This window comes from Canis lupus, chromosome 32 (assembly GCF_011100685.1).
Source record: "Canis lupus familiaris isolate Mischka breed German Shepherd chromosome 32, alternate assembly UU_Cfam_GSD_1.0, whole genome shotgun sequence".
Classification (NCBI taxonomy): Eukaryota; Metazoa; Chordata; class Mammalia; order Carnivora; family Canidae; genus Canis; species Canis lupus.
In genome coordinates this window covers 11,182,748-11,203,521 of record NC_049253.1, presented here as the reverse complement: position 1 = coordinate 11,203,521, position 20,774 = coordinate 11,182,748, and the positions used below count along the sequence as shown (strand labels likewise).

The 20,774-nt window shown below is 38.3% G+C and overlaps 1 protein-coding gene across 13 annotated transcripts in view; it reads left to right on the top strand.

The window, feature by feature from the left end:
* The window catches only part of LOC100687917 (eukaryotic translation initiation factor 1-like), a 140,979-nt gene that overhangs the window by 54,654 nt on the left and 65,551 nt on the right, over positions 1–20,774 (top strand). For 9 of the 13 annotated variants that reach the window (XR_005382702.1, XR_005382699.1, XR_005382697.1 and 6 more), the window contains exon 4: positions 12,031–12,118. The exons of 3 other annotated variants lie outside the window; for them this stretch is intronic. The gene's annotated coding sequence lies outside the window, so the exon portion shown is untranslated. Of the gene's footprint in view, positions 1–12,030; positions 12,119–13,620; positions 13,865–20,774 lie in introns of those variants that run through there. One more of the 13 variants, XR_005382706.1, reaches the window with a different exon arrangement.

Here is a 20,774-nt window from a genome sequence, read left to right as displayed (position 1 = left end):
TTAGTGTTTATGAGGATATGAGGAAGCCAGTACTCTCAAACAACTCTTGGTGGAAATGTGAACTGAAAAATATTTATTTTTGGAAAAGAGTTTGTTAATATTTATGAAACATTTAAAATGGATCCATTTCTAGGAATTTATCCTACCGATGCATTCACACACCTGCACAAAGATATAGTTATAAAAATACTCAGTATGGGGGATCCCTGGGTGGCGCAGCGGTTTGGCGCCTGCCTTTGGCCCGGGGCGCGATCCTGGAGACCCGGGATCGAATCCCACGTCAGGCTCCCTGCATGGAGCCTGCTCCTCCCTCTACCTGTGTTTCTGCCTCTCTGTCTCTCTGTGTGACTATCATGAATAAATAAATAAAATCTTTAAAAAAAAATGCTCAGTATGGCATTATTAGTAGTAAAGAAAAATTAGAAATAACCTATGTTTTCACCAACAGAAATTAAATTTTAGGACTTCTCTACAATGGAATACTATGCAGCTATTAAGAAGAATGAGGTTTGCAATGATATGGAATGATTTCCATAACATATTAATGGGGAAAAAAGCAAATTTCATAGCAGTATATGTGTACTCAGTGTTGTCCTTGGTGTTGGGTATACAAAGGTAAATTCAGGTACAATTTCTTTCTTGAAAGGCCCTCACCATGAAAAAGATCATAGTGTTCCCTTCATAGGTAATTCAAAATAATAATAATGCTAAACTGTGAGGAAGTATGAAGTAGAACAAAGGACGTTGTCAGCAGCATGTGTGCTTGAGGACTGAAGAACATACGTCCAGGCAATTCTTGGATACCAGCTGGGTGTCCTACAATTCAATTCAATTCTGACACTGTCTACCTAGAGATAGCATTAGATTCCACAGATTAGTGGCTCAGTTCGACAAGCCTGCCCTCCACTTCAGATGTCAATAGAAAGCCCAGGCTGTTACCTGTGCTTCTGTTGGACTAGCTGTGAATCAGAGGTTCCCATGACTCCCTCTTTGGGTTTGATTAACTTGGTAGAATGGCTCACAGAACTCAGAGAAACGTTTTATTTACTAGCTTACCAGTTTAAAAGGATATAACTTAGGAGAAGCTGAATGGAAAAGATTCATAAGCAAGGTGTGGAGAAGGGTGCAGAGCTTCTATGAGCTCTTCCAGGGCACCACCCTCCCCACGTTTCCCTATTTTCACCAATCCAGAAGCTCTTGAAACTCTGTCCCTTTGAGTTTTTACAGAGGCTTCATTACATAGGCATGACTGATTAAATCATTGACATTGGTGAATGATTCAAACTCCGCCCCCTCTTCTCCCCAGAGGTCAAGGGCAGGACTGAAAGTTTCAGCCCCCCAGTCACATTGGTTGGTTCTCCTGGCAACCAGCCCTCCTCCTTAGGTGCTTTCCAAAAATCATCTAATTAACATAACAAAAATCACCTAGTTTTATTGCTCTCATTACTTAGGAAATTCCAATGGTTTCAAGGGCTCTGTGCCAGAAATGGGGATGAAGACTTGATATGTATTTATTATAAATCACAATATCATAGGACCTGTTGGAATATAGATAATGTGGGCTGACAGTTTCTTCTTTGGAAAGCATAAAAAGAAAGCTTGGAGACCTTCATGATTTACTAGAAAGACATTCTGGACAAGCTTTAGTGACGTGCTATGGGCCACAGCAATTCTCTGCCATCTACCCCCACAATGAAGTCTGGGATTTTCCACAGAGCTGCAGGGTCTTATCTTCAGGCAGAGGGCTCTATGCAGTATGTGTCCTATCTGAATGTTGTTTAGATAGTATTTTTTAAAGGACTAAAAGAGTAAGAAATCATTTGACTGGTTTCTACCCTTTAATACATGGAATTTCCTATCCCATTACACTTTAAGTGTTAACTCACTCATTCCCTTGGTACTTGACCCATGGCCAGCACCTGGCTTTTCCATGTCTCCATGATTGGCACATTGTCTTGCTTTTTTTTTTGTCTGAAAGGCCCTGGCTACTCTTCTTCAGTTTTCAGCTGAGATGCAGACTCCTAACTGAAGCTGTCCTAGCTGCCTGTGCAAGTCTTGGCTAGTATCTGTCTTCACATCAGTTGTAGCATAGATCGTGTTGTTTGGTTCTGGTTTGTTTGTGGGCCTGATTCCTCCATGAGGCTAGAGCGTTTGAAGACAAGTTGGCACCCAGCACAGGGCTTGACATAAGATTGGTACACATTCAATAAATACTTTCTGAGTCATTTAGTGATTGAGTGAATAGGATACCTCTTTTTTTTGAGATATAAGTGAAGCAGGAGAGGAGGTGTGATGACATGGCCGATTGGTTGTCAGGACAGAAGTAGACTTGCTCATAGGCACCTGTTATCTCAGTGAAGGGGAGGTTAAGCCACCTGCTGAGAGCAGGGGAGGCAGGGAGCTGGTTGGACCCTTGAGGAAAGTGATAAAGATTTGGAACAGCTGTTATGGAGAACGGAAATGGAGTAGATGAGAAACCCTTGAGGGCCCAGTTAAGATTGGAGCTCATAAATTTATAATGGAGCCCAGTAACATGAATATGTAATTTTCTCCAGAAAGGCTTAGCAGACCTGAACCAGAAATAGATAAAATAATGCTAGTTCCTATTTATTCATGCCTACTACATGCCCAGCATCTATGCTATATAATTAAAGTGCCCATTCTCTATTCCTCATAGCAAAGCCTGAAATATAGTAATTATTATTTCCATGATGTGGATGGAGAAACTGGGTCTGTCGAGATTAATAACTTTATTAAAGTCACACAGCTGACAGCTGGCCAAAGCAGATGCAAACCACAGGCTGATTCTAAAGGCTAATACTTTGTCTGGAGCCATGCCATCTACTGATGCTTCCATGAATCCAGCTGGGTTTAAACTGAGTTGGGTTTTATCTTGGTGAAGGCAATGAAAGGACAAAGGAAACTAGAAAGGCAGATACTGGCTAGACTGTTGCCATAATGACTAAACATGGATCTAGGTGAGCTAGTATCTGAATCCAGGTATGTTTGGTGGCCTCCAAGTGATGAGAAACTAAAAGTATCAGCAATATCAAAGACTAGCTTTAAAAAAATAAAGGAGTGGGGAAAGGGCATAGATAGAAAGCTGTGGTTTGCTTTTAGGAGTCTTAAGTGACCCAGTTCTAGGTGATGTAAAGCTAAAGTGTAGCTATGGGAAAGGATGTGAATGAACCAGAATTAAGAAGGCCATAGAACTACAAAATCCTTCTGTATTGTTTCTTGGAAGGTCAACACCTGGCATAGTTTAAATGCTCAATATTTACTGAGCGAATTAATGAATGAAAGGATAGCCACACACGCAGAACTATAAAGTAGTGAGACTTCTTATGGGGTATGTGAGCGTTTATCACTCTTTTATAATACCACTGTACCCATAATCTAATGAAGTAGAGATAGAGTAAAAACTGAAGTTTGCCATCTAAAATAAAAACAAAATACTCCCCTGAAGTGACTGATTTTGGAGAGTAAGAGTTACAGGAGCTCAAGCATTTGAAAGCCTTTTCAATTGGAAGAGAAAAGAAAGTTCAGCAAAAACAGTTATTGTTATCATGGACAAGAAGAATGGTGACAAAATTTAGAAAGGGCAGTCTTCTGCATGTTCTGTTGTTTGTTCATACCCTGTTACATGAGTTAACATCTATATGCTCCTTTAGCAAAGAAAGTATGAGTAGATTGTTTCATGTGTTATATCAGGGACCCAGGCTTGGTCAACACTTTCCTGCTTTGAGAACTGTAATCAGGTCTTCTTTAAGTCTTATTTAAGCTAAGTCATGATTATCCTCCACAAGTGGTATATAAAACAGAATCCTGATTCATGAATTAGTTCATTGTTTTTCCCTGCTGATGTTTGATTGTTAGGTATAACATACATGCATGCCAAGTGATGAGAGATGAAACAGCATGATGTAATCTTGCTGTGTTTCAAAGAGTAAAGCCTCCAGGGTATTGGTAAACACACAGCTAAACAGAGCTTCACAATACACTTCTGTGTTTTATGGTTCTGTCAAAATCAAAGGAAATGTATTTACTTTGGAACAAATAATTGTGGGAAATTTCTATAGTGTCCCTGTGGCTTGTTTTTCATGGTAACTAGAATTCCCTTTGGTGTGTGAATAACATTGTATAAGTAAGCAGTCTTGGACGAAGGACAAGATGTATTCCAGCCTTAATTATGGTATAGAGGATTTTACCCCAGGCTTCTTCACTTGTCAAGAAATAGCCATGGAAAGGTGCATTACTGTTCCACAGTTAAGAGAATTAACGCTCTTAACTGAACAAACTCTTGGTGAAATATAAGAAAATGATGATTTCTCCACTCTGAATTCTTAGATCATTAAAACTAAAAGATAGCCTTGGCTCTCTGTACTTTGTTCCCTTTATAATAATTTTGCAGGAGAGAGGGTAACCTCCATGCAACCTGGCTATCTGGCTCTGGCATTTTCTATGTACTTGCAAACAGAATTCAGTTCTTTCCTGCTTAACTATGTGATATGATGTGATATGATGGTTACTCTAGAATATACCTATGAAAGGAACACTCTAAGAAACAAAATCTATGAACCAAGAATTTTTAACACTCTTCAGGTCATGCTTTGCTCCTACCTTTCTTCTAGTATAATAAAAACTTAACACTTTAAATTTGTCTAAAATGACAGAAAGACTCTCACTCTTTAGACACTCTTAGATATCACCCTGCATGGCATGAGGTAGAAATAGAAATTGTTGTCTGAAACCTGGAGAGATCAGACAGAGAGATCACACCCTCAGTTTTCTGAAGGCTCAGTTGATTCTTATACTATGATTGAATGTTATTATTCTAATTATAAAGCATTTATATTGTGAAACTGGCAAGTATGGGGTTAATTGATGACACTAATATGGATATGTCAAGGCAGAAGTAATGATACACTTTGGAAGACAAGAATGCATTAGAACAGATTGTCAGCAGAATCACAGTAAAAGTGAGTTATAGCAAAAGCATGGACAAACCAGCAACATGTAAAAAACTCCTAAAACTCATGAAAACATACTATTAATCTTGAATTTTATTCTGCCGTGGTTAGAAGAGTGTGCGTCATGGTCATTGACAGCTAGGACCGGAGATTATAGACATATCTGCATTCTAGGTATGTTTTCCCCAAATTTTTATTGCTGTCTTTCTTCAGAATACTGAAAGAATTAGTTAAATTCATTCATTGCTATATCGGGGAACTACTTTTAGAAATAAAGACGATTGTATGAACCATAAGATCTATGATTCATTTCACACAAAATGGAAAATTTACATATTATAAATCAAGATAGTTATATAAAACACCATATACTGTCATTATGCTCTAAAAATTAAGAGTACTTCAGGGAAGATGAAAAAGAACCCATGTGATTTGTAATTTACATCCTGAAGTTTCTTCCTTTTTCTGAAAATCAAGAACACTTTTTTTCCTCCTTTTAAATCAACAACACACAATTGTGAGAATTGGGTGGTGTTTAATTCTTATGAGAAGTTCACTGAAAAAGCCTAACTCTATTCTATTTAACCTTGGTTTCAAATGATTTCTCTAGTATCTTGTATTTTCCTTGGTGATCTGTAAGTAAGGCACTGTTATTAGAGCTCCATGGCTGGAAGGCAGATTGCATAGGCATAAGATATGAGTGGGTGGCCAGGAAGTGGAAATCAACGAGTATAGGTTTGTTTCAAGAAGTTGGCAGTGAAGAAAAGAAAAGAGAAAAGAAAATGGAAGATAGCTCAAGGGGTAGCATATCAAGGGAATGCTCTTTTAGGATTGGAAGAGAGATTATAGCTTGCTTGTAGGCTGAAGGGGAAGGACCAGAGGAGAGGATGAAAGAGAAGACTCAAGTGAATGACAACTGATATGAAGTGCTCCAAGAAGATGAACTGGCCAAGAGCAAGGTCACAAGCATAATGGTTAGTTAGCCTTGGAGAGCAGGAACCTGTTCTGTTCTCTGTGCTGGGAAGAAAGAAAGAGAAAATGGATGGGAGTTTAAAGATATTTTGAAGAGGAAAGGGGCAAGTTAAAAGATCTATCCCGTGGCTTTGGCTGAGGTAATGTGGTAGGAGGATTTGGAGAAAAGGAAATGATGTGGAATTGGCTTTGTAGGGAATGTAATTGGGTTTCACTGAATGAAAGTACTATTACATAGGAAAATTTGCCAGTTGAGATTGGATTGGACTTAATGGAACTATTCGGTTTTTGAATTATTTCTATTTTTATTTTTAATCGTTTCCAATAATGGTTAGAACCTTGGGAGAAGAAAATGTGACTGTGGATTGTTTGAAGACCCAGGTTAGGAATGCTTTAGTAAGACTGGAGAACATGGGCTAAGGGAATAAATGACACTAGATAGAGATATTAAAATGGCATAAATGGGATCAATGAATAGTAAGAATAGGGAATGTTTTGGGAAATGAAGAAAAATGAGGGCAGAGAGCAGGTTTCATAGGGCAGAGAGCAGGGCAGAGAGTAGGGATTGGAGGTTATCATCAATAAGGGGCATTTAAGAGTTTAAGATCCTGAAGCTGAGCAATTCCAAATTATAGATAATCAGATATACAATGGAGGGGTCTGTTTATAGGGAGGGCAAGTAGAAAAGTTGAGGTGATCAGGTTATATAAGGTATGGGCCCTGGAGAGGAAGACATAATGGACATGGAGGTGCCTGCAGGACGTGAGCTTCTGTTATACCAGTACTTATCTCCTTGATAGCACTCATAATAAATAATGTTCTCTTATTATGTATCTACCTTCCCACCAGACTGCTAACTCATAGAACTTGAATAATGTCTTATTTATCTTTATATTCCTAAGTGCATGATGCAGTTTCATGTACCTATTAATGCAGCATAATTGTTAAATACATGAGTAAGAACAAAATTCAAATCAAGTATAATTTATGAAAGAGCTAAGAAACATGGCAGCAAAAAAATGGAGGAAAGTGATATATATGGATGGTTTTCAACTGAGAGGTAAGCAGATGTTGGGATGACTGAACTAAGTTTGTGATTGGGATACGCTCATCTCAAAGGTGATAGGTTATGGAATGAGTAGTTACCATTAGAAAGGATTTTTAGAGAAATGGTATCTTCAGGGGCAAGCCAGCATTGAGGAAAAAAGACAAAATGTGCATTTACATCGAGATAGAGGTTCCACAGGGCATGTGGAAGACCCTGGTGGGTTTGTAGGAATTCATGTTGTGGGGAGGGATGAAGTTGAGCCAAATTGGAAATAGAGTATGAGAAGTAATGACAGAGGGTGGAAATTTCCATGTTAGGGCAATAGTTCAGGAATAAGAAGGAAGACAAAGATAGGGAGGCAGGCTGAAGAAGCAATGGTGATTCTGACAGCTTGTTGAACAGCATTTATCAAGACCTTATTAAATGCTAGGTAGGCATTGAAAGAAGCACTTTTCATGAATTATCTCATGGATTCCCACAGCAATAATATGAAATAGATAACATCATTTCTATTTTCTGGAAGGTGAAATAATCTTCCCAAGGTCACACTGTTGGCCAATAGCAGGCCTAGGATTCAAACCTCCGGAGCCTATTCTCTTAATCATTCATTATGCATTCAGCCTTCACAATAAAGCCCCCAAGTTCCAACAAGTAGTGTTGCCTTTTCGCAGACACTTTCCATGTGTCGTCCAGGGGTGAAAGTTCTAAGAACTCAGGAGATTTCAGGCTCTTTTTCTTTTAGGTAGTAATCAAGAGAAGGACATTCATTTTTATTTAGCCTGGGGTGGGTAATCTTCAAAGCACCATGCTGAGTCACAGTTTGGGAAAGTACTTGAAAGACTGAGACAATTGCAACATGTATAGATTATTGATTTTGTTTATTTTTCTTTTCTTAAGAAAGGCCTAGTAATTATGGAAAATATGTAGCTTTGAGGGAAGAAAAAATGCCTTGCAGACTAAAAAAGACAAAGGTATTGATGAACTTCCATGAAGAGACTGAGGTGTGTGTGTGTGTGTTGCAAAATGGGAGAACTGTCAGTTGTGTATGGAGGTATGTGGTTTTCATAGTACGTAAAGCTGAACCAAGTGTTTCCCTATGGTGACAAAACTGGAGGAAGCCCAGACTAAATACTCTTAATTGTAAATTGTGCCTCATATATATGTTTGAATGGGCTGTGTTGTGTTCAGTGAAAGGGTTGAGCAAAGACAGAAGGGCCTGTAGGGTGTCTGGCATGCACAGGAGAGAGACTGGTCCAGCATCTGGGGGTGCTAAGTGGTTTGGGGCTAATGGAGAAAGTGGAAACAGGGACTTTAACAGGGCACCAAGAGCTTCATTTGGGAGCTCAAAAGGTTATCATGTGTGGGCAAAGAGGAATTTATAATTGGGAAAATACCATCAAGAAACAGAACACATGAATGTGGGCTCTAGTATGTTCTCCTGGCACCGTGGAGTACTTCAACCACACGGTGGTCCTCACTCTTGGGCATGTGGAAAGAGGTATTCACTCTCTAATACCTGAGGCGGGGGGGGGGGGGGGGGGATTTGACTTGAAAAACAATTCATAACAAACTATATGAGACATTTTTAGTGTGTGTTCTGGGAACATGTTGAGAAGTTTGCAACTCCTATCATTTTGGCTTTCCCTGAGCCTCAGTGTATTTGAGTGTTGATAAGTGGATCAGTTACGGAGGTGCAATTAATGCACCACTCAGCTGCAATTAATGAATCTTGCTCACTTTAAAGATCTTTATTTCATAATTATTTGGTACAGTGCTAGGTACTGCATATGAAAATCTAGATCTAGATTCTACTACTTAGCAGGTGAAATGTGACTTTAAGTAGATAATGAGTCTCAGTTACTCATCTAAATATGGGAATAATCAAACCTACCTCCCAATATTTTTGTGAGGACCCAGTGAGAGTCCATGGGCAGAGTACATAGCACAGGGACTGTCCCACAGTGGGTCTCTAATAAATGTTACTATTCTCCCTTTACCCTTCTCTCACACTTTAGTGTTGGTATGATTCTGATCACGTATATTTGACTCTGCTGCTGCATAGTCTGTCCATTAGACATATTAGATTTGTTATTTATCTCTAGACCATTCAGAAAAGAGGGTTGGTGTTTTGATTGCTCAAGGAAATGTGTCTAGATCAAATTAATTAAGAAATGGCTATGTTGAAATCTTTTTTTACCATTAAAAGAGTAAGAGCAGTACATGACAGAGGAAAAAAAAAATCCATGGTTTTGTTTGAAAACCCAAGAAAACATATGGGGAATAGTATTGAAATAGTTTTCCAAGCCACTATGAAACTTCTAGATCATAACCCTTTGCCAAATAACCACTTGGAAAAATATATATTTGTATAATTAAGGCTAAACATACACATACCCTGTTACCCAATACTTTTACTCTTCCGCATATACTCAGTAGATATGAGTACCTGTGTCCACTAGAGGATATGTACAGGAATGTTCATAGCAGCTTTATTCATAATGGCTCCAAACTGAAAACAATCTGTAGGCCCATCACCAGTAGAATATATATATAGTTTGTGGTATTTTCATATAATAGAATACCCACAAGAAAAAAAGAACAAATTAATAATATTTATAATATCATGTATGAATCTCATAGATATAATATTGAATGAAAAAGTCAGACATAAGTAGTACATACTGTATGCGATGAATTAAAAGTGGCCACATATTTTTGCAACTATTCTTAACAGGATACAGAGTTTATATGTTCCTTCCTTGAATATCAGTTGCTGTTATGACTTGCTTTGGTCATCGGGATATGAGGTGGGGGGGAGGTACCATTGTATGACTCCTCAACCTGGGTCTCAGAGGCTTGTAGCACTTACCCTCTTAGAACACAGATGTCACATGATAATGCCTAGTCTGTTCTGCTAGACACATACAGCCCAATTAACAGCAAAAACCACTAGGTATTTATTTGAGCCTTGTTAGATCATGAGCCACCAAACTGAGTTGCCACATAACTGTAGCCACATAAGTGACCCCAGCTGAGAAAAGCAGAAGAACTTCCCAGCTGAGCCCAAGCCAAATTGCCGACCCAGAGGATTATGAACAAATAATGGTTGTTTTAAACAATTAAGTTTTGGGGTGGTTTGTTATATAGGAAAGATAACTGATATAGTGTACGATTTTATTCATATGAAGTTCAAAAATAGGATAATCTATAATAATAGAGGTCAGAATAGTAGTTATCTTTGGTGGGACACTGGAAGTGGCATAAGGAGGAAGCCTCCCCAGAAATGCTTTACTTATTGAGCTGGTTAATGGTCACACAAATTGATTCTCTTGGTAAAAATTCATCAAATTGTACAGTTGAGCAATTGAGATTATTGTGCTGTACTATAATACCTTAATTAAAGCATACACACACATACACACACATACACACACAGAGTGCACATGATCCAGAATCTTGAGAGATACAGGTATGACACTAGATGGATGAATTAACAAACAAGAATGTAGGGACTGGCAGAGTCAGCAAAACACCAGAAACTATAGTCGGACTGTTGAAGATGGAAGCCATTCATTTAAAATATACTTATTACCCACCTACTTTGGACAGACACTCTGCTGGGGATAAACACTTGAATAAAATACAATCTGACCTCGCAAATTACATGTGCTAAGCCAGGCCAGACAAAGACAAAGATGAAAACTAAATGATATTGTTTTACCTCAAATAGTGGGCAACTGAGGACATAAAATGTAATTAAGAACTAGATTATAAATCCCAGCATAGTCTTTGAGAGATAAACTGAATAAATACTGCTTATTAAAGTTCATATCCATCAACAAACCCACAGAATTATGTCATTTTGTATAATATATATAGTATGTGTTTGTGAGACTTGAAGCTACCACTGAGTTTAGGAATTGTCCAAATTGAAAGTTCTGCTCATCCCTTGGTTAGATCATATTTTAATACTTTTGTCAATGAGCTTGACATTGCAGCATATCAAAGCAGAGAGTGGTTAATCAATTTCATTCACCCTTTATTCACTATCAATTACAATGTTAAGTTTCTAGAAAAATATGACAGTGCACTCAGCTTCCACAAAAGGTAGAATTGTTCAGTGAGCTGGATGAAGGCTGAGAATGAAGCCAACACAGAGGAGAGCAGGCTGTGAGGTAGAGAGGTGGAGTTCTGATGACATTGTTTGAGCCTCCAAATCCAGCTGTACTGAAGTATACAGAATTTTCCTTTATTATATATTTGGCTTTTTGCCACTTGCAGGAACCCTAACCACAAAAGTCAGCTTGACTGTCCTTCCTTCCTCCTGCCCCTTGTTGGCTGCTAGCTAAACACTTACTGTCTCTTCCTGGACACAAAACTGTCTAGGGTTATCGTCTTTCTTCCAGGCAATTTCATATAGAGTAAAGGTGTGATAGATGAAGGTAGTGGCTGAAAGACTGGGAAATGGTAACAATGGCAAGATATAGAATTTTTCTTATTTGAAAATATGAAGTCTAATTGCCATCTTGTCAATGACCCAAATGTTGGCACTGGCAGTGTCATAGTGCTTATATATGGATATAACCCTACCACACACATAAATTAAAGATAAAGCTTAGGGTAGGGTGAACAAATACTAAACAACTTTAATACATTTATTTTACCTTTTAACCACTCAATTAATTAACCTATTAACTTCCAATTGTGAATTGTAACCACCTGTACTTTCTTAAGATAATTGGAATCATTGCTATTTATCAAGAGGTGTTCTTTAGTTTATTATGTGTTGCTTGTATAATTAATTTATTACTTTATAGTAGACCATTATATATGTGAGCTTCATGTATTTCAATTCAAGGAAAATTTATGTTAGTCACAAGAAGTGACAAGTGTCAGGAATGACATGGCCCTTATCCTCAGGGAATTTGTAACTTAGAAAGACAGACATATAAACTGGAAATCAGTTAGGACATGGTGTCAGTTTCATGTAGTAGTATTATATATAGTCTATTATCCAAATGTATATGTAAATAAAAGTAGAGAGTTCAAAATTAAGCAGGCGAGGAGAAACTGCTTCTGTCACATGCTGTATTACAATCTCTTTCTTGCTAGTCTTCCAAACTAGAAGGTGAGTCTCCATCATCAGGCTAATGTGTTAATCACCTTGTATTCTAAACCTTTGCACAGTGCCTGGATTAAAAGTGTTTTGCTGAATTGCATTAATATTGTAGCTGTGTCCTTGGTTCATTTAACTTTATAAATACATAGTATATCCATCTCTCTTGACTGCCGGCTGCCTTTCTGTGTTCAGAGGAAACAAGTAGATTCCTAAATCTTGCCTTTTGCTTTTAACATGTGCTGGGCACCAGGCCAAGCAATGGCCAGGTGGACAGGCAGACAGGAGTCTAGAAAGTTTATACCAAAGGTCAAGGAAAGGTGGATGGCCTTGAGTTCAGCCAGGCATGAGAAACATGATGGGCCCAAATTCAAGAAGTCAAGGGTCTGGGCAGGCAGCCAAGGCAGCTCTAGGAACAGAGTCGGAGGAAGGGGGGCTGTGGGAGTAGGTGAATGGGCAACTAATTCTCATGCGAGGCTCCAGTCAAGTTAAGAGCTTACTCCTTTGAGAGTAAAATTAAATCTTAGCAAATGGGAAATGCAGAGGGCTCTTGAGTGAATCCGGCTGACTGTATGGTGAAGCTCCAAGGTGTTCCTTAAGGCACCTCACCCCATATTTTTTCTGAAATATGGCTACTGACAGGAGCCTCTCACTCATGTGAACAAAGCATTATTCTTTAAATTACTTCTATAAACAGAATTCTAACAAATGAATTCACAAATAGCTACTTCCTGTTTATGTGCATTAAACAAAGTATAAATTTTAGGTCTAAATCCAGTCATAAAGCTGGATACAAAATATATATTCATGCATGTTTATAGGAACACCACACACACATGCTTGCATGCACAGAACTAGAGAGAAAATATCATCAAATCATTATGCTAGAACCTGAAAATATAGAGCAATACGCACTATTACTTTGAATCTTAATTTATGGAAATGAAAATAAGGTTTTTTTTGTCAGGGACACTGAACCTACTTAGCACACTTACATTGTGTGGCTCTGGGTTGGACTGACAAATTTGTAGAAATTGTTCAACATTAATCCTTAGAATTTATAGTTAAGTTCTTTGAACCTGACATTAAATTTCCTGAATCAGTTTCACAATGTGCTATGATGGAGTAACAGGGACTGTGTTTACCCTTCTGCGTTAGACAACTAAAAAAAGGGAAAAAATATGTGAAACAATAGTGTTTAGTTATTTTTAAATAGTCAGTAAAAGTAGTGCCTGGGTGGTTAGTTGGCTGAATCTGACTCTTGATTTCAGCTCAGGTCATGATCTCAGGGTCATGAAATCAAGCCTACATCAGGCTCCATGCTCAGCAGGGAGTCTGCTTGAGATTCTCTCCTCCCTCTGCCCCTCTCCTTCCACGCTCTTTCTCTTTTTCAAATAATAAATACATATTTAAAATAGGTAAAATAGGCAGTACAAGATAGTGATCTCTGAGAGATAAACAAATGAAGGGAACCCTATGATTAACCCAGCTTACTGCTTGGTGAATGTTTCCAGGCTGCAGTGATGTCCTCCCTGAGTTGAGGAGAAAGAGGAGGTCAAGGTGTCCAGAATTCTCAGGGCTAAGTACCAGAGAGGAGAAAGCTACACGGAGAGAGAGACAGAAAATGCTGTGGAGATATGAAAAGGGTACCTTCAAGTCTTTAGCTGAGTACTGGTCAGTATGTATGTGAGAAAAATTCTGAGGCCCTGGAATTAGTGGGAAGACTTAAACAGGACAATATTTGGAGCTCACACAGAGCCAAGAGAAATTCATCTTTCCACCACTCAGAGTGGAAAGAGCTCTTAACACATAGGACATCCAGCAGAGTGCTCAGAAAGGCTTTTCCTTAGTTGTGAAGTCAAGCCCTACACTAAATGTTACTGTGGACCTGCCTAACAAAGATTAAAAACAAGCCTGGAAAGGCTCAACCTGTTTCTAAGTAACTTAATTTTCCCACAATAATGTTTAAGAATATTTTTTTTTAAATTTTTATTTATTCATGATAGGCACACAGTGAGAGAGAGAGAGGCAGAGACACAGGCAGAGGGAGAAGCAGGCTCCATGCACCGGGAGCCTGACGTGGGATTCGATCCCGGATCTCCAGGATCGCGCCCTGGGCCAAAGGCAGGCGCCAAACCGCTGCGCCACCCAGGGATCTCTAATGTTTAAGAATATTTACCTACCATATGACCTAGTCATTTTATTCCCCATTTACACAAGACAAAAGAAAGCGTATTTCTACATGAATATTTGTATACATTTGTTCATAGCAGCTTCACTTATGAAACTGGAAACAACCCATGGGCTTATCAGTAGGTAAATAGTTAAACTGTGGTATATCCAGGTAATGGAACACTACTGTAAAAGGGACAAAATGTTGATATACAGAACAGTATGATGAATCTCAAAATCATTATGCTGAAGAAGCTAGACAGAAAGGAGTACACATATAATCCTGCATTATTCCATTTACATAAATTCTAAGATGCAGACACATTTTCAGTGATAGAAAATAGATCAGTAATTCTTTGAGCATGGGGATAGAAGGAAAAGTGAATTACAGAGGGTCACAAGGAAACGTTTGAGGGGTGATGGAAATGTCTGTTCTTTTGATTGTAGTGATGGTTTTATGGGTATATATATGCCAAAGCTCATCAAATTGTAATACTTTAAATATGGGCAGTTGATTCTGTGTCAGTTATCCTTTAATAAAGTTGTAAAGAGGGAAGGAAAGAAGGAAGGAAGAAAGGGAGGGAGGAAGAAGAAAAAGAGGGAGCATTGAACATCTCTGTATTTGATATGTGTCTCTTTTGCCATGGGCCTGCTCAGCTGATGGGGTTTCCTATTTACCAGGGGCAGGTTTAGATCCAGGTTGAATTCCATAGAGTGTTCTGCTTGGTTTGTTGTGGTTATTGGGACATTGGCATCTAAAAGCAGCTCTGGCTGGCCATTGGAGCCATAAAGAGGCTGTGACTGCCTTGGATTTATGCCTCTGGCTTCTTCCAGAGAAGCCATATAAGACTGTGGCAGCTGAACATTTGAGCACAAGCCCTCATTGCTGCAGATTTCTCTGGGAAATTACAGCATAGATGGCAATCCTTGAATTTTGGATAATTCTCTCTCTCTTTTTTTTTTTTTTTTTTGGTCTAAAAGTTTTCACAGTTAAAAATCAGCTGCACAGAGAGAGGGAAAAACATTTTGTTGTGTGACTTTCTGAAGGACTTGAAAGAGAATGTAAGATTTTGGAAACATCTAAACTTAGATGAACATTTGTGAAAGGAGAATAAAGTCCTGGTTTTTGCATTCCAGAAAGTGTGTCTAGACCACCATGAGAATCTTTGTTGGAAAGCAGTATTTCTGGCCCGCAGTATCCTTCTATCAAAATAAATACATCTTCAGCACGGAATATTCCTCATTTTCCTCTCCATAGGCTGGATGCCCTCCCATTACCGAGCTTCCAGAACACAGCAAGAAACAGAAGGCTCTTAATCTCTCTTCTAAAGTAAATTTGAATTATCTATCATTATCGAAGTGATTATATACTTTTTCAAATGGAAGTTTTATAGACTAATAGTTCCTAGGTTAGTGGTTTTTAAATGAAGTTGATTAAAATATTTAAAAGAACAGGAAACCGTTTGAAAAGTGCAAGCCTAAAAAATATTGCCTGAATTCCTGATGTTACTTTTTTTTGGGGGGGGGGAGACTAATTTGGGGAGAGAAAAACCAGGAAAATAACATTTGAGAGAGTGGGATTGAGGAAATAGAAATGACTATTCTTCTTTAAATCACTTTTCCATAATATCTATTAGTTTTACTAGTATATTAATTGGCCCTGGTCCTAGGAATGAAAAAACTCTAATATATATATATATATATATATATATATATATATATATATAACAAAATTGTTTAAAAATTGCAAGCTTTCCGTTAAAGTCAAATGAACAAACTTAAGCTTTTAATGGGCAAATGCTCTTCTCCACCTTCCTCCTGTCTCTTCCTCCTGTTATGTGGTGATCACTCCCTTCCTAAAGCTATCCATCCCTTTATTTGAATGATTCTGGATTCTTTTGGTTTCAAACTCTACTATTGTGAGTCACTGGTGGTTCTTCCTTTCCCACACAACCATACGTACCATCCTACAGTCTCTCTTTAGATCTCATGGTTTCTAAATCTCTACCTTTAGTTCTAATCTTCATCCTGACTAGATATCTTCATTTGCAATTGCCTTTCAATACCTCTTACATATGTCACCAGCACCTCACACCTCCAAAGTACAAAATGTGCCTGCGTTTCCTGCTGTGTTCCTCAACTTGAGTTTCCTACTTGATTAGCAGTATTAATTGCTTCCGAGTCATTCTATCAAGAAGTACTGGCACCTCCCTTTACTTCCCACATCCATTATTTATCAGGGAGTATTTATTTTAGTCAATGTGCGGAAGTCTTTAAAATCTGTGTTTGTGCCTTCTGGTGCTTGCATGATTCGAGTTCTAACATTTCCTTACCTGGATGAACTATTGTCCTCCCTACTTTTTCTGCCTGCTAACATACTTTCGCCTATTCCTGAAATCCTTCACACTGCTGCTTGAGTTTTCTTATTAAACTTTAGCTTGGTTTTTGTAGCTCATTCATTTCCAAACCGCAATACCTCAGGATTGCCTGTGGAATTAGGCCCAACTCCTTTGTCAAGCGTTCAAAGCTCTCCTCAATCTGATAATCCCTTCATCCTAGTTTACTCCAAAGCCAACCTTTCATGCATCCCTTATACATTTTCACTATTCAGCACCTTTCCATAGATTTTTCCTTTTTCTTGTGAGGCTTCTTTCCTAGCACCTGTTAAAAACCAAGCCATTTTTGAAATTATGCAGAGATGCTTGTTTCTAGTGAAGACTAATTACATTGAATCAGTTCTTGCTTCTCCTGAGAGAGCCCTTTGCTTACCCATCTGTTCTAGCACTCATGCTGTACTTGGTGTGGGATACATTTGGCTCCAAGCTGGCCTCTATGTTCCTAGAAAGTAGACACTGTCTTACTTATCTTTGTACCTCTGGTAATGCTTAGCACACTGCCTTGCATAGAAAAGCAAAGTTCACCATGCCACTGTTAGTTATGCGCAGTACACAAAGCAGAGGAGCACCCATGCTATTTATCCTCTTGTGCTAAAGGTACTTAGATCCTTGCATAAGTATGTCTCAGGTACATAGGGGATTTGTGTATAAAAGCCCCTGGATACTAACTGTTGACTATACCAGGTTTAGATCATATGCCCATCTGTGGACTGGGGTCAAGGTCAACCTCAGTGTATCCTGAGAAGGGGAGATTTTCCCAGGAGAAAGTCAGGGTCCTATTAAAGGCAGAAAGGGAGGTGGATCCTGGACAGGAAAAAATAATAGAGGCATATTATAACTTCTTAATTATAGACTCTCATAATTCAAAACATGATAATTTAGTAAAGGACTACATTTTAATAATATTAATAGAGAAAATGTTTACTTAAAAATAGTACCATAAGAAAAATTACAAACATATTTTTTAGTCTATGCAACAGAAGAAACTTTAAAAAATAACACTAATAAATTATCTTCAGTCATTAAGACATTAATTCATTCATTCACTTTAGAGATTCCTTTTGAGTGTTTAGCTACATTGTGCTAAATGGTACAGGTACAAACTCTCTAAGATTAGGTTACAGATTCCTAAGTTGACATCAGTCTCATACACTTTAAGTTGTTGAAGTAAAAACTCTATGTGATAATGTGGAAGAATTTCACTTATGTCTTATCCCACAGAGTAGCGCAACTTAATTTCTTTAAAAAGTGTTTTGTAGGGATCCCTGGGTGGCGCAGCGGTTTGGCGCCTGCCTTTGGCCCGGGGCACGATCCTGGAGACCCGGGATCGAATCCCACGTCGGGCTCCCGGTGCATGGAGCCCCCTTCTCCCTCTGCCTCTCTCTCTCTCTGTATGACTATTGTAGATAAAAAAAAAAAAATTAAAAAAAAAAGTGTTTTGTAAAAAGGCATCTTGTAACTTAAGGTTTTTAATTGATTCATCCTGGCTTTGCTTTTAGTTAAGCCAAATTAGTAATTTGACCAAATGGTGCATTTCACCAGTTTCTTACGCCTGAAGAGTTTGAGATGACCATATAAGGAGGCAAAAATTCTTATATCATTTGTATTTCTTTCATTATGAATAAACTTTGATAGACATGATACCTTCTAATGTAACTGAACTGATCTTTTTGATGATCAGTCTCTAATGTGTACCAAGTCCTTTTATTTTTGAACCAGTTATGCTGAAACAAAGGCAGTCTTTCTTGTTTCAATTATATTGAATATTCACATTATTTGTTAAAGGAGGATTATGTAACATTTAAATGAAGGCTCCAATCCATAAAATACCTGTCACAGATGAAAAACATGTACGTGGATAGGCATAATGCATTCATTTAGAGGCTATGGATCCGCTATCCCTCAAGGAATGTTATAAATCCACGTGGTGTCCCTGGGCGTCGGGGTTGGCCACAGCATCTGTAGCTGTAGAAGCCAATGTGGCCTAGGAGCTCCCCGCTGGCTGCACATCTGAACAGCTTCAAGAGTACAAGTTTCCCCATCAAAGGTTTGGAATAAATTACACTAAAAAATTGGCTCCAGAAAGAGTTATTTTGGATAGGACAAGGTGAAGCTCTCCTGAGGTGTGTTAAATGAATCCCTTCTGTGCAGTGGGTGTCTGTGGGAGAGTTGATGGGGGTGGTTAAAGGCTGTGGGGGAAGTGGGAAAATCCAACTCCCTCACCCCCAACCCCTTCACACACACTTGGCTCCAGAAAAGCCAAATCTACTGACTGGACAAGGGTTTGAAAATTCAGTTTCTTAATAAATGGCTTTATAACTTAATAGGAACACGAATCTTATAAACTAGTAATCTTTTTTACTGATACTCATTTTCAAAAGAATGTCTTTTCCCTTCAGTGGAGTGCTAGAGCCAGTTTGTCCCGGCTTATGAGAGCTGATCGTTAAGTTTTTAGGAATTTTGTGAGCCACTTGTTAAATACAGCTGCTATTAAAAATGAAATGATATAAACTTAGAATTACATGAGTTATATTAAAAACAAAGGTAATGAATACCCCCAACTTTCCACTTTTAAGTTATTCTACTACATTTTAACATGATCTGTGGTCCTGAGGTTATTTACATCTATCATACCTGTATGGTGGACAGATTATATAATGCTGTGCTCCTTCCTATCTCTTCATGATCCCACGTTCAGTGACATCACATGATAGTTTGAAATCTGCATGATGGGAATATTTACATTACAGAAATTGGCTACAAATCATGGCTTAATTTATCATTTTGTCGATTATCTAGATGTAAGCAAGTGATGGAGAAAATATTAATAACATTAGTGATAATAAATTTAAATGTGTTTTATGCTTATATTCGTTACATTGTGGATAGCCCTCCAAATTAAGGAAGTATCTTCTGGTATTTAGAAACTATTATCTGGGGACGCCTGGGTGGCTCAGTGGTTGAGCGTCTGCCTTTGGCTCAGGGCATGATCCTGGAGACCCAGGATTGAATCCCACATCAGGCTCCCTGCATGGAGCCTACTTCTCCCTCTGCCTGTGTCTCTGCCTCTCTCTCTGTGACTCTCATGAATAAATAAATAAAAATCTTAAAAAAAAGGAAACTATTGTTGATTCAGCAAAGAAGTGGCTTACATCGTCAATAAACAAGTACTGTTCTGATTTATGTCTTTGTTGTTTATTACTTTTTAATATGAATGAAAATATTAACCAGTATTCACATGGTACTTATACTTGTTTGATCATTGTAACCATAGGTAGTTAAGGAGACAATAGTAAGATAAAAATCAAGGAAAGCATTCTGTGAGAAACCAACTGATTATATAGAATTTCTAATACAGAGCCTTGATATTTTATATATTTCTATATAAATATTTTATTTATATATTATAGCCATTCTTTATTATCAGTAAATTTATATTAAGCGTATGCATGTATTTATGTATACATTTTTTTTTCTAGAGAGCTGATGGTTAAACTTTTACTAGCACACCACTGCCCATAAGTAGTTTCCTACTCTTACTTAGAATTTGCCCTATTTTTCCAGAGCCAAAGTCTCTTCTGCGTTAGATACTAGAGGAGGATCTATGGCAGAAAGGTACTTTGCCCCCTTGATATGGGCCCTCCCAACCCCAAATTAACTGGAGATTTGCCAGGAGAGAAAAAAAGTCATATCTCCCCCAGGCCCTAAATGTGAACCTGATTCATTAAAAAACTACATGTGAAAAAGAAACAAACAAAATCCCATGGCATTCTTTTTCTCTAGTACTCTGAACCCATGGAGCCATGTTCCATATCCCAGTACATGCTTCAGACCCTCTTTAGTTTGCTAAACTATTATACCTCCTTCGTTGTATGCTTTCCCACTCCCAGCCTAATGGTCTGGTATCTCCTGGTCCTCAACATGTGAGCTGGACTCTACCACCACCAATCCCCACCCCACCATTCAGGAGAGAATCTGGAAGCCTATTGGTGGGCATTGGTGCTTTCAGAGGCAGGTGTTCTTGGACTCCATTTGATCTCTGGCTTTGCCAGGGACATTGGCAGGGAAAGGAGATACATGGTAGGTGGCCACATAATAGC